The sequence below is a fragment of the Haemorhous mexicanus genome, chromosome 16 (assembly GCF_027477595.1).
Source record: "Haemorhous mexicanus isolate bHaeMex1 chromosome 16, bHaeMex1.pri, whole genome shotgun sequence".
Classification (NCBI taxonomy): domain Eukaryota; kingdom Metazoa; phylum Chordata; class Aves; order Passeriformes; family Fringillidae; genus Haemorhous; species Haemorhous mexicanus.
The window spans coordinates 7,654,062-7,668,830 of record NC_082356.1 but is presented as its reverse complement, the minus strand read 5'-3'; the positions used below and the strand labels follow the sequence as shown (position 1 = coordinate 7,668,830).

At 54.3% G+C, this 14,769-nt stretch overlaps 1 long non-coding RNA gene across 1 annotated transcript; it reads right to left on the bottom strand.

Annotated features, from left to right (window-relative positions):
• Positions 1-3,181: 3,181 nt before the first annotated feature.
• On the bottom strand, positions 3,182-3,853 carry LOC132334910 (uncharacterized). Its single transcript, XR_009488555.1, has 2 exons — positions 3,789-3,853; positions 3,182-3,498 (listed from the first exon to the last, which is right to left on the bottom strand). It is a non-coding gene; the product is annotated as an uncharacterized LOC132334910 (long non-coding RNA).
• Between the last annotated feature and the right edge of the window lie 10,916 nt (positions 3,854-14,769).

Here is a 14,769-nt window from a genome sequence, read left to right as displayed (position 1 = left end):
GACACCACCACAGAGGCACAGGTGCCACCTCCTCCAGCTAAGCCCAGGAGATCCACCTCCTCACCAGCTGCAAGAGCAGGACGCTTCTGTGCCAGCTGCCCCTCCCAACACCGTTCTTCCCCTCGTGCCTTGAAGGCGTATCCCCACCTTGAGACACCCGGATGGGGAAGCAGAGCTGGCCCTGGATGATGTCCTCCTTGGTGTGGAAAGGAAGGTGCCCGCAGACCAGCTCATAGAGCAGGATGCCCAGAGACCAGATGGTGGCTGGCTGGCCATGGTAGCAGCCAAAGAGGATCCACTCTGGTGGGCTGTACTCCGGCGTTCCTATGGGACACGGGCACAGCTCATCAGGCATATCCTGCTCCCTCCCTCCCTCCTTCCCTCCCTCCCAGCCAGCCCCTGCCTTGCCAAAAAGCAACTTGGCTGCAGCTGGCTGAAGAAGGATCCCTCTCCCGCCCTCCCTTCCTCCCTCTTCCCCCTATTCCAGCAAAGGAGGGAACCTCTGCTGCCTGGCTGGGCCCCGGCTTTGGGCTCACCTGACATCCGGGTGTAGAATGTGTCCTGCAGGATCGTGCTGCACCTGAAGTCAATGAGCTTCACCTCGCCCGTGGCCAGGATGACGAGGACATTCTCAGTGCAGAGAAACACGTTCACTCTCCTGGGAAAATGTAAAAAGTTTAATAAAGGACAATGGGAGACCAGGACCATGGAGCAAAAGTTATTATGGCCCGGTGCATCGTGGCACTCAGCCAGGAGCACCCTGTTCCCTTCGGGGATCCCCTGAAATACCTTTCTCCTTACACCAGCCTGTTGCATATTCATAGACCCTCATGCATATCCATAAACTTGTTTATATTTTCCAGGAACTCTTCTACCTGGCCCCTCCTTGGGTCTGCCTTTTCAGAGCATGTGTGTTTTTTTGGCTTTGGTTTTGGCTCCTTCTCTTTATCACCTCCAGTTTTTGGGCCTTGGTCCACTCTGCCTTCAGATGGGGAGTGCTGATAGTTGGCAGATCTGTGCAGGTGTCCTCATCCTGTGTGCATTGGATGTTATCCCATCCCAGCAGGCATTTAACACAAGCAGCTATTTCTCTAAGCTTAATTAACAATGGAAATAAAAACTATATCTTTATAACAAAGTTAGTTTAAAAAATGGTCCCAGCCCGTATTTGATCCCATACAAGTTGATCCCAGTCTGTGTGGTCCTGATCCATATGGTCCCACTCCCTAGAATCCCAGTCCATAGGATCCCAGTCAAGGTGATCCCAGTCCGTATAATCTCAGTCCAGTATATCCCAGTCTGTGTGGTCCCAATCCATAGGAGCCCAGCCCATATGGTCCCAGTCCATATTTGATCCCACTCCAGGCTATCCCGGTCTGGAGGGTTCTGATCCCCAGGATCCCTGTCCATGTGATCCCCGTCCATGTGATCCCAGCCCATATTTGATCCCAGTCCAGTTTATCCCAGTCTGTGTAGTCCTGATCCATATGGTCCCACTCTGTGCAGTCCCTGTTCATAGGATCCTAGTCCATATTTGATCCCAGCCCATATTTGATCCCAGTCCATATTTGATCCCAGTCTGTGTGGTCCTGCACACACTCCCAGAGTCTGGAATTCCAGTTCCAAGCCAGGAAACAATGTTCCTGCCCTAGAATTTCCTTCCTATCATCTCAAAAAATTAGAATGAAATTATAAATAAAGAAATAATAAATAAAATGAAATAATAATGATGAAAATGAAATATAGTTATTTCAACTCTTACTTACGATATTCCAATAATGATTCAACCCAAAACAGCAAAACCTATTACTATAACATTACCAATAAATTTATATAAACAAATTATATACCAAGAAATAACTTTTGAAAGTTTTAACTCAATGGCTAATATACTTCAGATAAAAAATATCTAAAAAAACCAACATGCAATCTAACACACCTTAGTTAAACAATTCATATTACAAATATACTAAACACAAAATCAAACACCACTATAATTTCTCACACATTTTAACCAAACAATTAAACTTTAATAACATCCTTAAGTACTCTTAAAAAATTAAAATTATTTTTAAAAAATTAATTGTGTGTGGGTGGTTTTATTTGGATATTGGTTTTTGGGTTGTTTGGGTTAGATGATTTAGAAAAATGTTTGGGTTAGATGATTTAGAAAAATGGGATTTTTACAGGAATTTAATCAGCTGAGAAGGCATCACTGCAAACAGAACTGACTGAAAATGAACAGGACAGAAATCAGTAACTCTGAAAGTTTTATTTGCTATCAAATACATCCCACCCAGCCAGCCCCACACAATCCCCATCCCACTGCTCCAAACTGGGATCCCACTTCTCCCAATCTCCTCCCAACTCCATCTCAGCCTGGCAGCTGTGGCATGGAGCGAATTTGGCCTGGGACTGAGTTTTTTTGAGGAGGGAACAAGAAATTTGAGGTGGAATTGAGCCATTTTGGGTAAAAATACAGTTCTTTTCAGTGGGATTTGAGGCAACAGATCGATCCCTCTTGGCTTTTGGAGTACAGAGAGATGGAGAAGAGAAAAAAATTAAGGCCAAACACATGGATAAGCAGCCAGGTGTGTTCCCAAAATGGATCACAGGGAATGTGGGTGACCAGGGCTGTGCCCAAAGTGGCTCCTCCAGTGGGGGATGGAGCTGGAGCAGCGCACTAAGCTCTTCCTGCACTCGGGGCACTCGCAGGGCTTCCCTTACCGGTGCCTCCGATGGTGTTTGGTCAAGGTAGAGCTCCGTGAGAAGTTCTTCCCACACTGGGGACACTCGTAGGGCCTCTCCCCAGTGTGGATGCGCCGGTGGGTGATGAGGGTGGAGTTGCACTTGAATCCCTTCCCACAGTCAGGGCAGAGGAAGGGCCTCTCCTCTGAGTGAATCTGAAAGTGCAGGATGAGACTGGAGCTGATACAAAACCTCTTCCCACACTCGGAACACTCGTAGGATCCTAGGATCCCCGCAGCTCCGGCCCCTGCCCAGCCGCTCTGTCGGCAGCACAAAGGCTTCAGAAGAACCACCAAAGGCCAAGGGCCTTCTGACCATTTTCCCTGCTACACTGCACGTCTGGGCAGCTGGCTGAGCCCAGGCACCCTTTTTCCCCTCTTCCCCTATGACCTGCAGACCCTGGGCAGCAAAAGAAAACTCCTGGGAGTCTGTGTATTATAACACATTCTATATTCATAGACTAAAGAAAAAAAACAAAAAGAAGAACAATCCTAAAGAAATAGAGAATTCCCGCTGGCTCAGGTGGCCCCAGCAGACAGAGCCTCTGGGATCAGCTCTCTGCAGAGCTCCAGCAGCGCAGCCAGCCGAGTCCTGACAGACGAGGCCGTGTCCTCCATGCCCTGCGGAATTGATCTTGCAGCCTCTGGAAGAGGGTATATCGCTCACTCTGCAGTGCCCAGAGGACATACAATGTTTGAAGTGCCATGTCTGACACGGCACTGCTGATGTCCTCTGTCAGGTGTTCAAGGGCTGAAAGAGAGAGCAACAGAGCCATGGTCAGATCCCAGATTGGCAGAGACCCGAGGAGAGCCCCCTGCCAGGGCCATCCCAGCCGGCTCTAGGCATGGCCAGGAGGGAGCAGGGACCAACAGGACCAGCCCAAAGCTGCTGGCCACGAATCCCCCACGTGGTCCTGAAATCTCAGTGTGCTCTGCCTATGCCGCCCCTCGTCCGCACAGGGAGCAGAGCCCTCTGCAGCCGGGGCAGGGCTTGCAGCTGCCCCCACCAGCCCCCACTGCCAGCCCGCTGCCCTCACTCACCAGTGCAGATCAGCTGGAGCTCTTCCTTCTTCCCCCTCAGGTACTGCCCAGCCATCCCTGTGAACACAGAGCCTGTCACGGCCCCAGTGGCACAGCTCCCTGCCAGCGGCGCTGCCGGCGCTGTGGCCACACGGCCTGCTGGCCCGGCGGGGCTCAGCCCAGGCCCTGGCCGCACGCTGCCGCCCAAGGGCACGGCTGCCAGAGGGCGGCAGCAGCGCCCAGGCCAGCCGGGGCTCCACGGCGCCGGGCCCGGCCGGCACTGCCGGGGCAGCAGGCGGGGCTGGGGCCGAGCTGCGGCGGGCCGGGGAGGGAGCCCGGGCTCGTGGCTCACCCATGAACCTGACGGCCGCCTCTCGCAGGGGCTCCTGTGGGCTCTGCAGGTAGCGCAGGGCCCGGCGCAGGTGCTCGGCCGCTCTGCTCCTGTCCTCTGCCAGCTGGACAGAGCGGCGGGAGGGAAGGAAGGGTTGGCGCGGGCTCAGCCCCTCGGCCGGGCGCTGCCTACGCCCAGCCCCGGCCTCCCCTGCCCGCACAGCCCTGAGGCGCGGCCAGCAGCCCCCAGCGCCGGGCTCCCGAGGGGAGGGCCAGAGGGCCGGCTGCTGCCCGGGGAGCCGCGGTGCCGGCCCTCCCCGCAGCTCCGCCGGGCCGGGGCTCCACAGGCACCTGGCTCGGGCCCACGGGAGCCTGGAGAAGAGCCTGCGCGGCCTCGGCGTGCAGCAGCGGGCAGGGGCACAGCTGCCCGCCCCGCACTCTCAGCACCGCCCTCGGGGGCCTTCTCCAGGCTGAGGCCAGGGATACTTGGCAGTCCTTACCAGGCTCTCGCCAAACCTCCATGTCTGATCCGCCTGTAGCACTTGATCGAGATCCCTTCTCTTCAGGAATCTGGCTGAAGAATGCAGCATTTCCCGGGAGGCCTGGGGAGCAGCAGAGATGTGGAGATGGCCCCACAGGCCAGGACACAGGAGCATCCCAGTGCCACAGCCTGGAGGAGGCTGCAGCCTGCAAAGTGCCAGGGCAGGAGGCAGCCCAGCCCCCTCCCGTGGGGACAGCAGCCAGCCACAAGTCCTCACCTCAGCTACAAGCTGATTCTCATCATGGCAGTGGAAGTAGAGTGGGAGCAGGCTCTGGCGCACGTGTGACTTCAGGGCCTTTCTTCCCTCCTGCGTTAATAAGTCCAGCACCTCTTGAAAGACACACATGGAGCTCAGCTGCACCTGGCTATCATCCTGTATGAAAGCAAGGGCAAAAGACCTCAGCATCAGCTGCTTCAGGCCCCCCAGGGCACAGGGCTGCATCTCCACAGGGCAGCGAGTGTCCTGGCAGCAGCCAGTGGCCGTGGGCACAGAGCCTTACGCAGTCAAAGAGTGGCAGGAGTGCCTCAGCCAGCTGCAGGGCGATGGGGGTGGGTATTGGGGCACCATTATCCAGGAGCAAATATCTGAGTAGAAGAATGGTCATCCTGACCATGTCACTATCATTTTCCTCCAGGAGCTCCACAAGACTTTCAGTCAGGCTCCCCATTTTTTCAGCCTGCGTGGAACACAAGTTTGTGAAACACCACCCTGCTGCTGCTGGGCCCAGAGGCCAAAGGCCTTTCCCAAAGCACTCGGGCAGCTGAAGCAGGAGGCAGGAGAGCTGGGAGCAGCTGCCCCAGCACCCAAAGCACAGGCAAGGCCAAGCGACTGCGTTGCCCAGCCCCACGCTGCCTGCATGGCTTCAGCCACTGTCCCCTCCTCACCATCAAGGGATTCTTGCCCAGCACTACGAGGCCTCTGAGGGCCAAGTAACGCCTCGCCCTGTGCTCGCTCTGCAGGTTCTCTGACATGATCTCCAGAACACTGTCACTGCATTCCCTCAAGTCCAGGCACTCGAGGACCTGAAAGGCACAGGGCAGTGACAGGGGACTCAGCCAGCAGGAGCCCGGAACCGCACAGGGCTGGGCCCAGGCAGCAGCATAGGGCATGGGCACTGTCCTGGCAGCTGTGGCTACGAGAGGGCAGAGAGCTGGGAGGCAGCTCAGCAAGGCAGTGCTGGCCTTGAGGCTCACCTCCACAAGGAATGCCAGGGCAGGGAAATCCCAGTATGGCATTTCTTTGCCGAGCATGCTGAGCAGGTAGAATGCAATCTCGGAACAAAAGTGTATGTCTGATTGGCAAATTTCTCTGACAAGAGGAAAAAGGAAACAAGACCCTGAGCCAGTGGGCAAACCTCTGCCAGGAGTGACTCACAGAGTTCAATTCTTTCCCCACCAGCCTTCCAGCAAGGAGCCCTGGGCCATGTGGGAGTTGGTTGCTCATGGGCACCCTCCTCTCCCTGCCTTTCCCAGTGTGCTTGGCCATTCCTCAGTGACAGGGCCCTGTAGCCCACGACCACGGGGACTGTGTGGGGCACCTGGGTACAGAGCACAAATGTCAGAGGCAGTGGGGAGAAGGGGTCTCACCTGCCCAGCAGAGCCACGGCAAAGTGGTGGGTGTCAACAGAGAGCAGCGTGTCCCAGCCACGCCTGCGTTCCATTGCCACCACCACATCCTCACACCGCAGAAGGCAGAGCAGGGACTTCAGGGTCTGCACTGAAAACCTGTGTGCACAGCAAAGCCCAGGTCACACTGGCAGTACTGGCTCCTTCACAGGCCACGTGGCAGGAAAACAGGATGGAGCACCTGTTTGGGCTGGTGGCAAGGCCGTGCTCTTCCTGGCATTGCTTCCAGAAGTTAATGACCTCCTCTGGCATATCCAGAGTGCTGAAGAACACTTGGAAGAGCAGATGCACAAAGAGGCGGGGGAAATACACCTTCAATATACGTGGGATACAGGGCACCTGGAGGATCTTCCACATCACCACAGCTGCCTGGAAAGAACAAAGACCCCCGAGACAGTGCTCAGTGCTGAGGTGTCCGTATGGCAGGGCCCGAGCTTGGCAGGGAGAGGCCCAGAGAGACGCAGGGGGAGCACGCGGCCTGGTGGGACTGAAGCTGCCCCTGGGCCAGGTTTGAGGCCAGCGCCTGAGGCAGGGAGATGCAGTGGGGGACGGAGGATGGAGAGCAAAGGCCAGTGTCAGAAACTCACAGCCAGGGCAAAGACACCCGTTTCGTCCCCATCAGAGGTGCACGTGCTGTGCTCTGGCCAGCTCCCCAGCACATCCAGGAGTGTCAGCTGCACCAGCTCCACAGTCCTGGCTGAGCCCATGATGGTCTTCCACATGGCCATGGCAGCTCTGCGGGGTTAGAGCTCCGTCTCAGGTAGTCTCAGACAGAGCACTAAGGGGGAGCTGAGCTGGCTGCCAGTTCTGCCTCTGCCCACTGCCCCTCGCCAGCAGCACCCAGGCAGCCCAGCCCGTTGGGGACAGAGCTCTGAGGGGCAGGGAGGGAGCATGGCAGCAGGCTCAGGGGCTGACATGCCAGGGCTGGGAAAGGGAGCAGCCAGAGGGCCCTGGAACTCTCTGTTGGTCAGACACCTGGGACAGGCTGTACAGGGTGATGGGCTGGGGAGCCCTGAGCTCTCTGGGCAGGTGGGCCCCATACCTGTCACAGGACGGGGCCAGACGCAGGAGCGTCACCACTGCGTCATCTGGCTGTGCTTCTGTGAGATCCAGCAGAGGCTTGTCCAGCCTGTGCACGTCAGAATCATTGGCCATGAGCCACTGGTGGATGTACCTCACCATGGCAGGCACCTGGAGAAGGCCAAGGGAGACTTGGAAAGCTGCCAGAAGGAGGAATGTCCCCCAGTGTCCCCAGAGAAGTGCTTCCCTTGCCACCACACTGCCATGTGGCCTCAAAGGCTCACAGCAACCAGCATGAATGGCTTGGGAGGCCAAGCAATTTTTGGGAGAATCAAACCCAGCCCACAGGCTGCTTACTTGCGTTGGATTGTAAAAATCTTCCTCTACAAGCATACACAGCAGGGCAGCACTGGTCTTAGTCTGGAAAATGGGTGAGTATGGTCTGAGCCCAGTGCCCATGGCGATGGTCTCTTCCTCCTTCATTCTCTTCATGAATTGGCAGATGAACTGTAGGAGAAGGGCAGGGAGGCAGGGATGTTTCATGGAATGCTGCACACATGGTGCTCGGCTGAGCAGGGACAGCAGGCCCAGCCCAGCTGGGGATGGCTGCAGGTACCTGAGCTGTGCTGCGGAAGCGGCCACGGCTGGATTCCTGCTCTCCCGTGCGCTCCAGGGCTTCATCTGGCAAAGAGTGAGCGCAGACAGAGCTGAGGGGCTGCGGGAGAGGCCGAAGAACACAGCCCAGTCCTGCTCTCCCCAGGCAGGGAGAGCCCTAGGAAGTCCCAGGAGGATGGAGCACGGCCACTGCGGGGTGTTTGCCTGGCCCCTCTTCTGTCCTGTCCGTGGGCATGTCCCCAGGGGATGGCATGGCATGGTATGGCATGGCATGGCATGGCATCGGGTCAAGCCGGCTGCAGGCACCAGTCCTGCAGCTCAGCTCTGCCACTCACCCTCCTGCGGTGGCTGGAACGGCACCACCTCTTCAGTCTCCTGTGCTGGGGCAGCTCCAGGGCCTTCTTCCTCCTCCTCCTCCTCCTCTACCCAGGCCAGCTTGGGCACTCTCGGGGGTCTCTGCTCCATGTCTCTGACTGGATTTGTTGGTATTTGCAGGAGAGATGCCTTGGAAAATCTCCAAGTCACCCAGTCCTGCAGTCGTGCCTGGAAGGCACCTTCAAGAAAGAAGCCACAGGAAGGCTAAAGAACTGCAAGTCCTGCACTCGGTCCCAAGGGCTCCTGCCACAAGGACAGGAGACTCCTGTCAAGGATTGTGGTCTGGCCTCGAGGGCACTGGCAGCAGGGATGGGAGATGCCTCCGGGGCACCAAGTCCCACGCTCTGCCCTCAAGGGCACCTGCAGAAGAGAAGGCTCAGGGAGACCACGGGTCGGCAAGTCCTGTGGTCAGGCCTCGAGCTCAGCTGCAGCAATAACGCCTCGGAAAGGCTCCGGTTTGGACAGGAACGAGCGCGCTGTGTGGGGGCTCCTCACGGCACCGCTCTGTCCTGTCCTGTCCCGTTGTGTGCTCCGAGCACTGTGGTGTGCTCTTGTCACTGCCAGCTCCTATGTCACCACGTGTCACAAAGGGCCCTTGGACACCTGTTCTATGCCATGGTGCCCACGCAGCACCGTGTCACAAAGGGCCCCTGCACACACTGCCCCTTGCCCTGGGGCAGCCCCCAGCCCACCCAAAGTGGCCCAGGTTGAAGGAATCTCTCACCCCAGATGTCTAAGACAGCCCAACAGGGTCTTTAGGAACAGCTCAAACCATCAGCAAACGCTGCCCTGCTCTGTGGGCTCAGGGCAGCAGAAGTAACCCCAAGGGCTCTGCTGGGCAGGGCACAGGGCCTTCCACAGAAGCTGGCTCGGCCTCCTTGGGACACATCCTGGCCAGTGGCCATCCTAAACCCACTGGTGTGACACGGACATGGAACGTGGGGGCCAGGGTATGAATGCTGCTTTGACCCTTGCGGCCTGGGGAGTGCTGACATCAGCAGGTGTGGCAGAGTCCCTGCCCAAGCAGACCTACCACCCTCCGAGCCCTGGCAGCGCTGGTGCCCATCTCCTGTCCCAGAGACCTGTGCCCCTGGGGGGCTTCTGTGCCAGAGGGAGCCAAAGCCCACAGGCACTGGGGACTGTGCTCCTTCCTGTAGGGGCTGTTGGCAGGAGCACCTGGAGACACTGCTGGCAACACTTGGTCTGGGTCAGAAGCTCTCACTCCATGCTGAAATGATTTTCTCATTGAAGTCATTTCCTTCAGCACAAAAACACCTTAGTGGCAAAGGCACAGAAGAATCTGGCATTTAGGAATCCTCACTTCAGAAAAGCATTACTTCCCGTTGCTGAACTCAAGTAGTTCCAAAAAGTTGCAAACTTCCCAACTTCATTGGGATGGCCTGAGAACGTGACGAGTTGGAATTTTGCTTCCTGTCTCAAAGCAGCAACTCATTTGCCTTAACATCATCCACTGAGAGTCACTTAAAATAACACTGCACAGAGGTAAAAAAAGGGCCATTCTTTTTTTTGCAAATAGTTTTCTATGAAGGGATGATTTTACCCTAATTCTCTTAAAGAATAAAAGCTCTCAAGAAATTAAAGTCCACTCAGTGTTACAAAAGTAGCCCAAACAAATGAGTAGATGGCAAAAGGGCTAATCCTCCCCCTGGTACAGATATCTAAGTGGCCAGTAAAGTACAGCTCTCCCGTCTTGTTCCCTGCAGGAAAATCAGGACCATGAACAAGAATAGTCACAGGTATTCTTTCTGCCCTCTGTAACCAAATCTGTGCCAAACCACAGATGCTGCTTTCAAACTGACTCAAATTCCAGCCTACACTTCTCACCTTGCAGACAACTCCTTCCCGGACACCCCACCAACACCAACACCCCCAAACTCCAACACAGAAGCCCTCAACACCTCAGCAGGACCCTCAGCTGTCCCTGTCCCTCTGCAGAGCTTTCCCACCCTCCAGCAGACCCCCTGGTTCCCTGCACATGCCGTGGGATGGCACTCAGAAGGATCTGCCCCAATACCTTCTTCTGTGGCAAGCTCAGGCTGCCAGGCCTATGGTTCCTGGATCACCCTTCCCACCTCACTGGGAGCTCCCTGGGAAGCACTTTCCTTGAGAAGCAAGCCCCTTTCCTCCAAAGGCATTTCCCCAAATGTGTAGCTTTCCTGGGGAACACCAATACACTCTTAAGAAAAGCTGGCAAGGCTGAATAACTTCAGGTCCTTTCAGGACAGGCACTCCAGCTCTAGCTTGTATTCCCCCAAGTGTGTTTCCAGGTGGAGGTTCAGAGGTGCCGCCCCAGGCCCTCTACAAACACAAGCTGCCCACTGCCTCTTCACCTGCCTCAACTCCTGCCTGCAGTCACAGCAGCAAAACCAGGCTGTTCCCAGCCAGAGCCCAGAGCCCTGTTCCTGCAGGATGCTCTTGCCAGCACCTTCCAGGACTCTCGCCTGTGCATGCAGAGCTTTTCATGCTGGCTCCCAACAGGCTTTGGAAGGCAGAGCACAACCTGGCTGGCTCTGCCACCAGCACACCCCAAACACAGGCAGAGGATGAAGCAGCAGGGGCTGTTTTGCAGGCATGCCCAAGAGAAACAGGAAGGGTGCCCTCCCTCTGGTCTCACTTGTTTGGCTTTCTGACTGGGTCTGAGCCTGGGGCTGCCATTCCTTGGTTGTGGGGACCAGAACCACACCTGGGATCCCAGCACTGCCTGACAGCGCTCTGGGCACTGGCACGGTCGCGCCTCCGAGTCTCAGGCACCCTGCTGTGGCTTCATTTGCCCTTCGGCACACCCAAATCTCTCTGTTAAGCCCAGATGGTCTCTGGTTCTGCCCTCTTCCTGATCCTGTGCAGGGATGGAGCACTGCTGTGCTTTCAGGAAGCTGTTCTTGAAACCTTCCAGCATTCCAAGCTCCTTTGCCCTCCATGGATGCTTGCCATGGAATCCTCACAGCTGGGTTCAGAGCATCCTCAGGTTTGCTCTTCCAAAGTCCAGGGGATCCAGGGTGCTCAGCAAGATCTGCAACTCCACAGTGTTGTGGAACTGGACCTTCAGCACAGGGACCTTTCCAGCCTGATCTGCCCTCGTTCCTCTGTGTCTGTGCACAAAACACAGTGTGGAAGAGAATGGCAGGAGGGGCCTGTGTGTCCCAGGGCTCCGGATTTGCATCGCTCCAGCTCCACAGAGATGCAGGTAAAGCAAAGAAGCCAAACTGTTTATTAATGGAAGGCGAAGCAAAGGGATGAGCTGGGAGGGAAGAAAGGGGATGGGCAGGTTCTGAGGGCTGTCAACAGCAAGAGAGAAGGCAGGAGCTATGGGAGCTTCCCACAGGCTCAGCTGTGCCAGTCATCAGCTGTGCCTGGAGCTCCAGCTGATCTCCTCTGGTCTCCAGGTGGTCTCACCTTCCAAGGGATCTGGAGGTCTTAAAGAGACACTGGTTCTTCTGAGCCTGCAGATGAAAGTAGTTCAGCTCTTCCCTCAAACATCACCTGAACAAATATGCTTATGCAGGAGGGGCTGTTGTCTTCACTCAGGCCTTGAAGGGCTGAAAGAGACAGGAACAGAGCCACAGTCAGAACCTGGATGTGCAGGAATCCAAGGAGACCTTTCTGCCAGAGCCATCCCACCTAGCTCTTGCCATGGCCACAAAGAGAGGAGGGGCCAAGGGGATCAGCTGCAAGGTGCTGGCCATGAATCCCCCTGCCCGCATTCCTGAAATCTCTGTGTGCTCTGCCCACAGCACCCCTCGTCCACACAAGGAACAAAGCCCACCACAGCCAGGGCAGGGATTGCAGCTCCCTGCCCAGGGATTGCAGCTCACCCAGCCAGCCCCTGCTGTCAGCCCGCTGCCCTCACCACCCTCACAGAGGGCCTGGAGCTCTTCCTTCTGCCCCATCAGGAGCAGCCTGGCCATCCTTGGGAACACAGGCTCACCATAACTAAGGCTGCTGTGGCTATTATCCAGTTTGATTTATGGCTTAATAAGGTGAGGGATTAATGGATTTTTAACTTCCTCTGGAAGGCAGGCACATGGATTCAGAGCTATCAGACACTAAGTGTATGTTTTTGGGGTTACTTTAATAATGGTACTTACTGTGAGGAAATGACACTGGGGGAAATTTTCTCCCAGCCCTTCACCTAGCCCTTTGGGTCTGCCCCACCAGTTTTCAAAGGGTTCAGATCCACTCTAAATGCTAAAGATATCATACAGTGGTTGGTGTTGCTGATAGGCCTGTTACATTTAGCATTCAGAGATAAGGGAAGATTAACCTGGATAACCACACTGACACCTACCCCAGAGACAAGGGATGCTGCTGCCCCAGAGCCTGACCCTGCCCCACAGCCCATCTCAGAAATGAACCACCCAGGTTGGGTGGGGGTTCTAATGAAATGATGGGCCAGATGCTGAAGGAGTACATTTCCCCAGCTGGTGAAAAACCCTTCCCCTGCCTCAAAGAGGGAGAGTCTGATGGTGCAGCAGTGGAACCCACAGATGTTACAACTGTCCAGGTTCCAGCTGAACTGCAAAGGCAATCACAGCCAGCAGCAGTTGCCCCAGTGGAAACAAGGAGATCTAAGATGAAGCCAGAGCACCCAGATGAGCATAAGAAAGGAGGGCCCTCACAACCCACAGGAGAGACAAGAGTTGAGATCATCACTGAGTCCCTGATGTACAAAAGTCTCTGTAATCTGCACAAAGACATTGTAGAACGGGGATGTGAGGCTTGTACAATCTGGTTACTCTGGGTCTGGGACCTTATGGGTACAGGTGTGCAACTGGATGGTGGTGAGGCAAGGAATGTGGGACCCTTGACCCAGGACTCAGGTATCAATCAGATTTTTGTAAGGGAGCCAGGGTCCCTTTCCCTCTGGGAGCAGCTTTTAGTGAGTTCCAGAGAGAGGTTTGTCCGCAGGGAGAGAATGCAGGAGCACCACCATAGAATGTGCTGGAAGACCCTCTGAGGGGGGAGGAAGGGATCCAGCAGCTGAGAGAAGTGTCAGTATTGGAGGTACTCTTTGGGAGGGATGGACAGCATGATAATGACCCCGACAAGGTCAGGTGCACAGGGCAAATGTGTTGGAGTCTGGCAAATCTGGGGCCATCTCAATACACCACCTTCATTGCAACAATTAATGCCGATACCAACTGAGAGACAGTGGGCTCTGTTGGCAACAAGCTTAGAAATTATGAAAGTATGATCACTGGCCCAATGCAGGCTCATGTCTCTGCTGTAGTCCAAGAACTCAGAGCAGAGATGAGGGAGGAGGTGAGGAGGAACAGTTCCCACATTGCACCAGTGACTAATTGCCTACATAGAATCTCCCTTAATTTTTCATCCTCTATCTGTTTTTCAATTGCTGCAGCAATTTTTTTCTACAAATTGCAGAAAAGGTTATTTAAGACCTTGTTTTATAGTGACATATTTTTGTTTTGGATCTGCCATTTCCATTGTTTTATAGCGTTCATACCTAATTGTTGAGCCTGTGTTAAAACCAGGGGATCCCACCATGCCTGTAAATCTGGATTAGAAAAAGGCCCTTGACCAAGCAAAACATCAACTCCTACAGCAGGACGAGGGTCCTGCTGAGGGAGTTTCATTTTATCTAAAGCTGTTCGCTCAGCTAATTGCCTCCAATTTTCTTGAAATACGTTATACTGCACTGGTTGAAACAAAACAGTTGCCAAATGCACAATATCATAAGGAGACAGCAAATCTGTATTAACAATACGAATTAATTGCATTACTTCAACAGAATTAATACCAAATTTAGCTACTTTAGACTGAAGATCCTGCACAACCTTCCATGCAAAAACCTCATGACTATCACTTCGTCCTGAATTAGGAACTGTTTTAAACACAGGAAAAGCCATTTTACCATTACCAACACTAGTAGCAACACTATTAGCATCCATATCAAGAGCATCCAAGCCCTTTGGTGTGCCTATTTTCTCCATTAAATCCCAGCCTCCTATCTCAACTGCTTTCCTTTTAACATGTTCCCAGCACCGAAAAGAATCACGAACAGTTACAGTGACATTATCAGAAGGCTGAGCTTTTGAAACACCAAGCTTATTTCTACTTCCAGTTTTACCAAGGTTATTTCTACTACCAGTTCTACAAAGCTTATTTCTATTACCAGTTTTACAGCAAACAGAAGTATGCATTAAGTCAGACCTTTTAACCCCTGTAATTTCCTCATTATCACTATCAGAATCAGAAAACAAAGGAGGAGAAAGAGTTAATATTTCCATGTGTTCATGCAGTTCAGAGTCAGAATCAAGCAAAGGAGCAGATGGCTCAATTTGTTTCTTTTTTAAGGTCATCTTAGCCGGCCACTGTGCCGAGGACTCAGAGTTAGATTTAACATTAAGTTCAGCTAGTGGCTCTATGGGGGAGGGGTACGTGGATTTGAAGCCTTTTGCAGACAAACACGAAGAAGCCTTATCAACTTTTCCCATAGCAACAGACCCGGCAACAGTC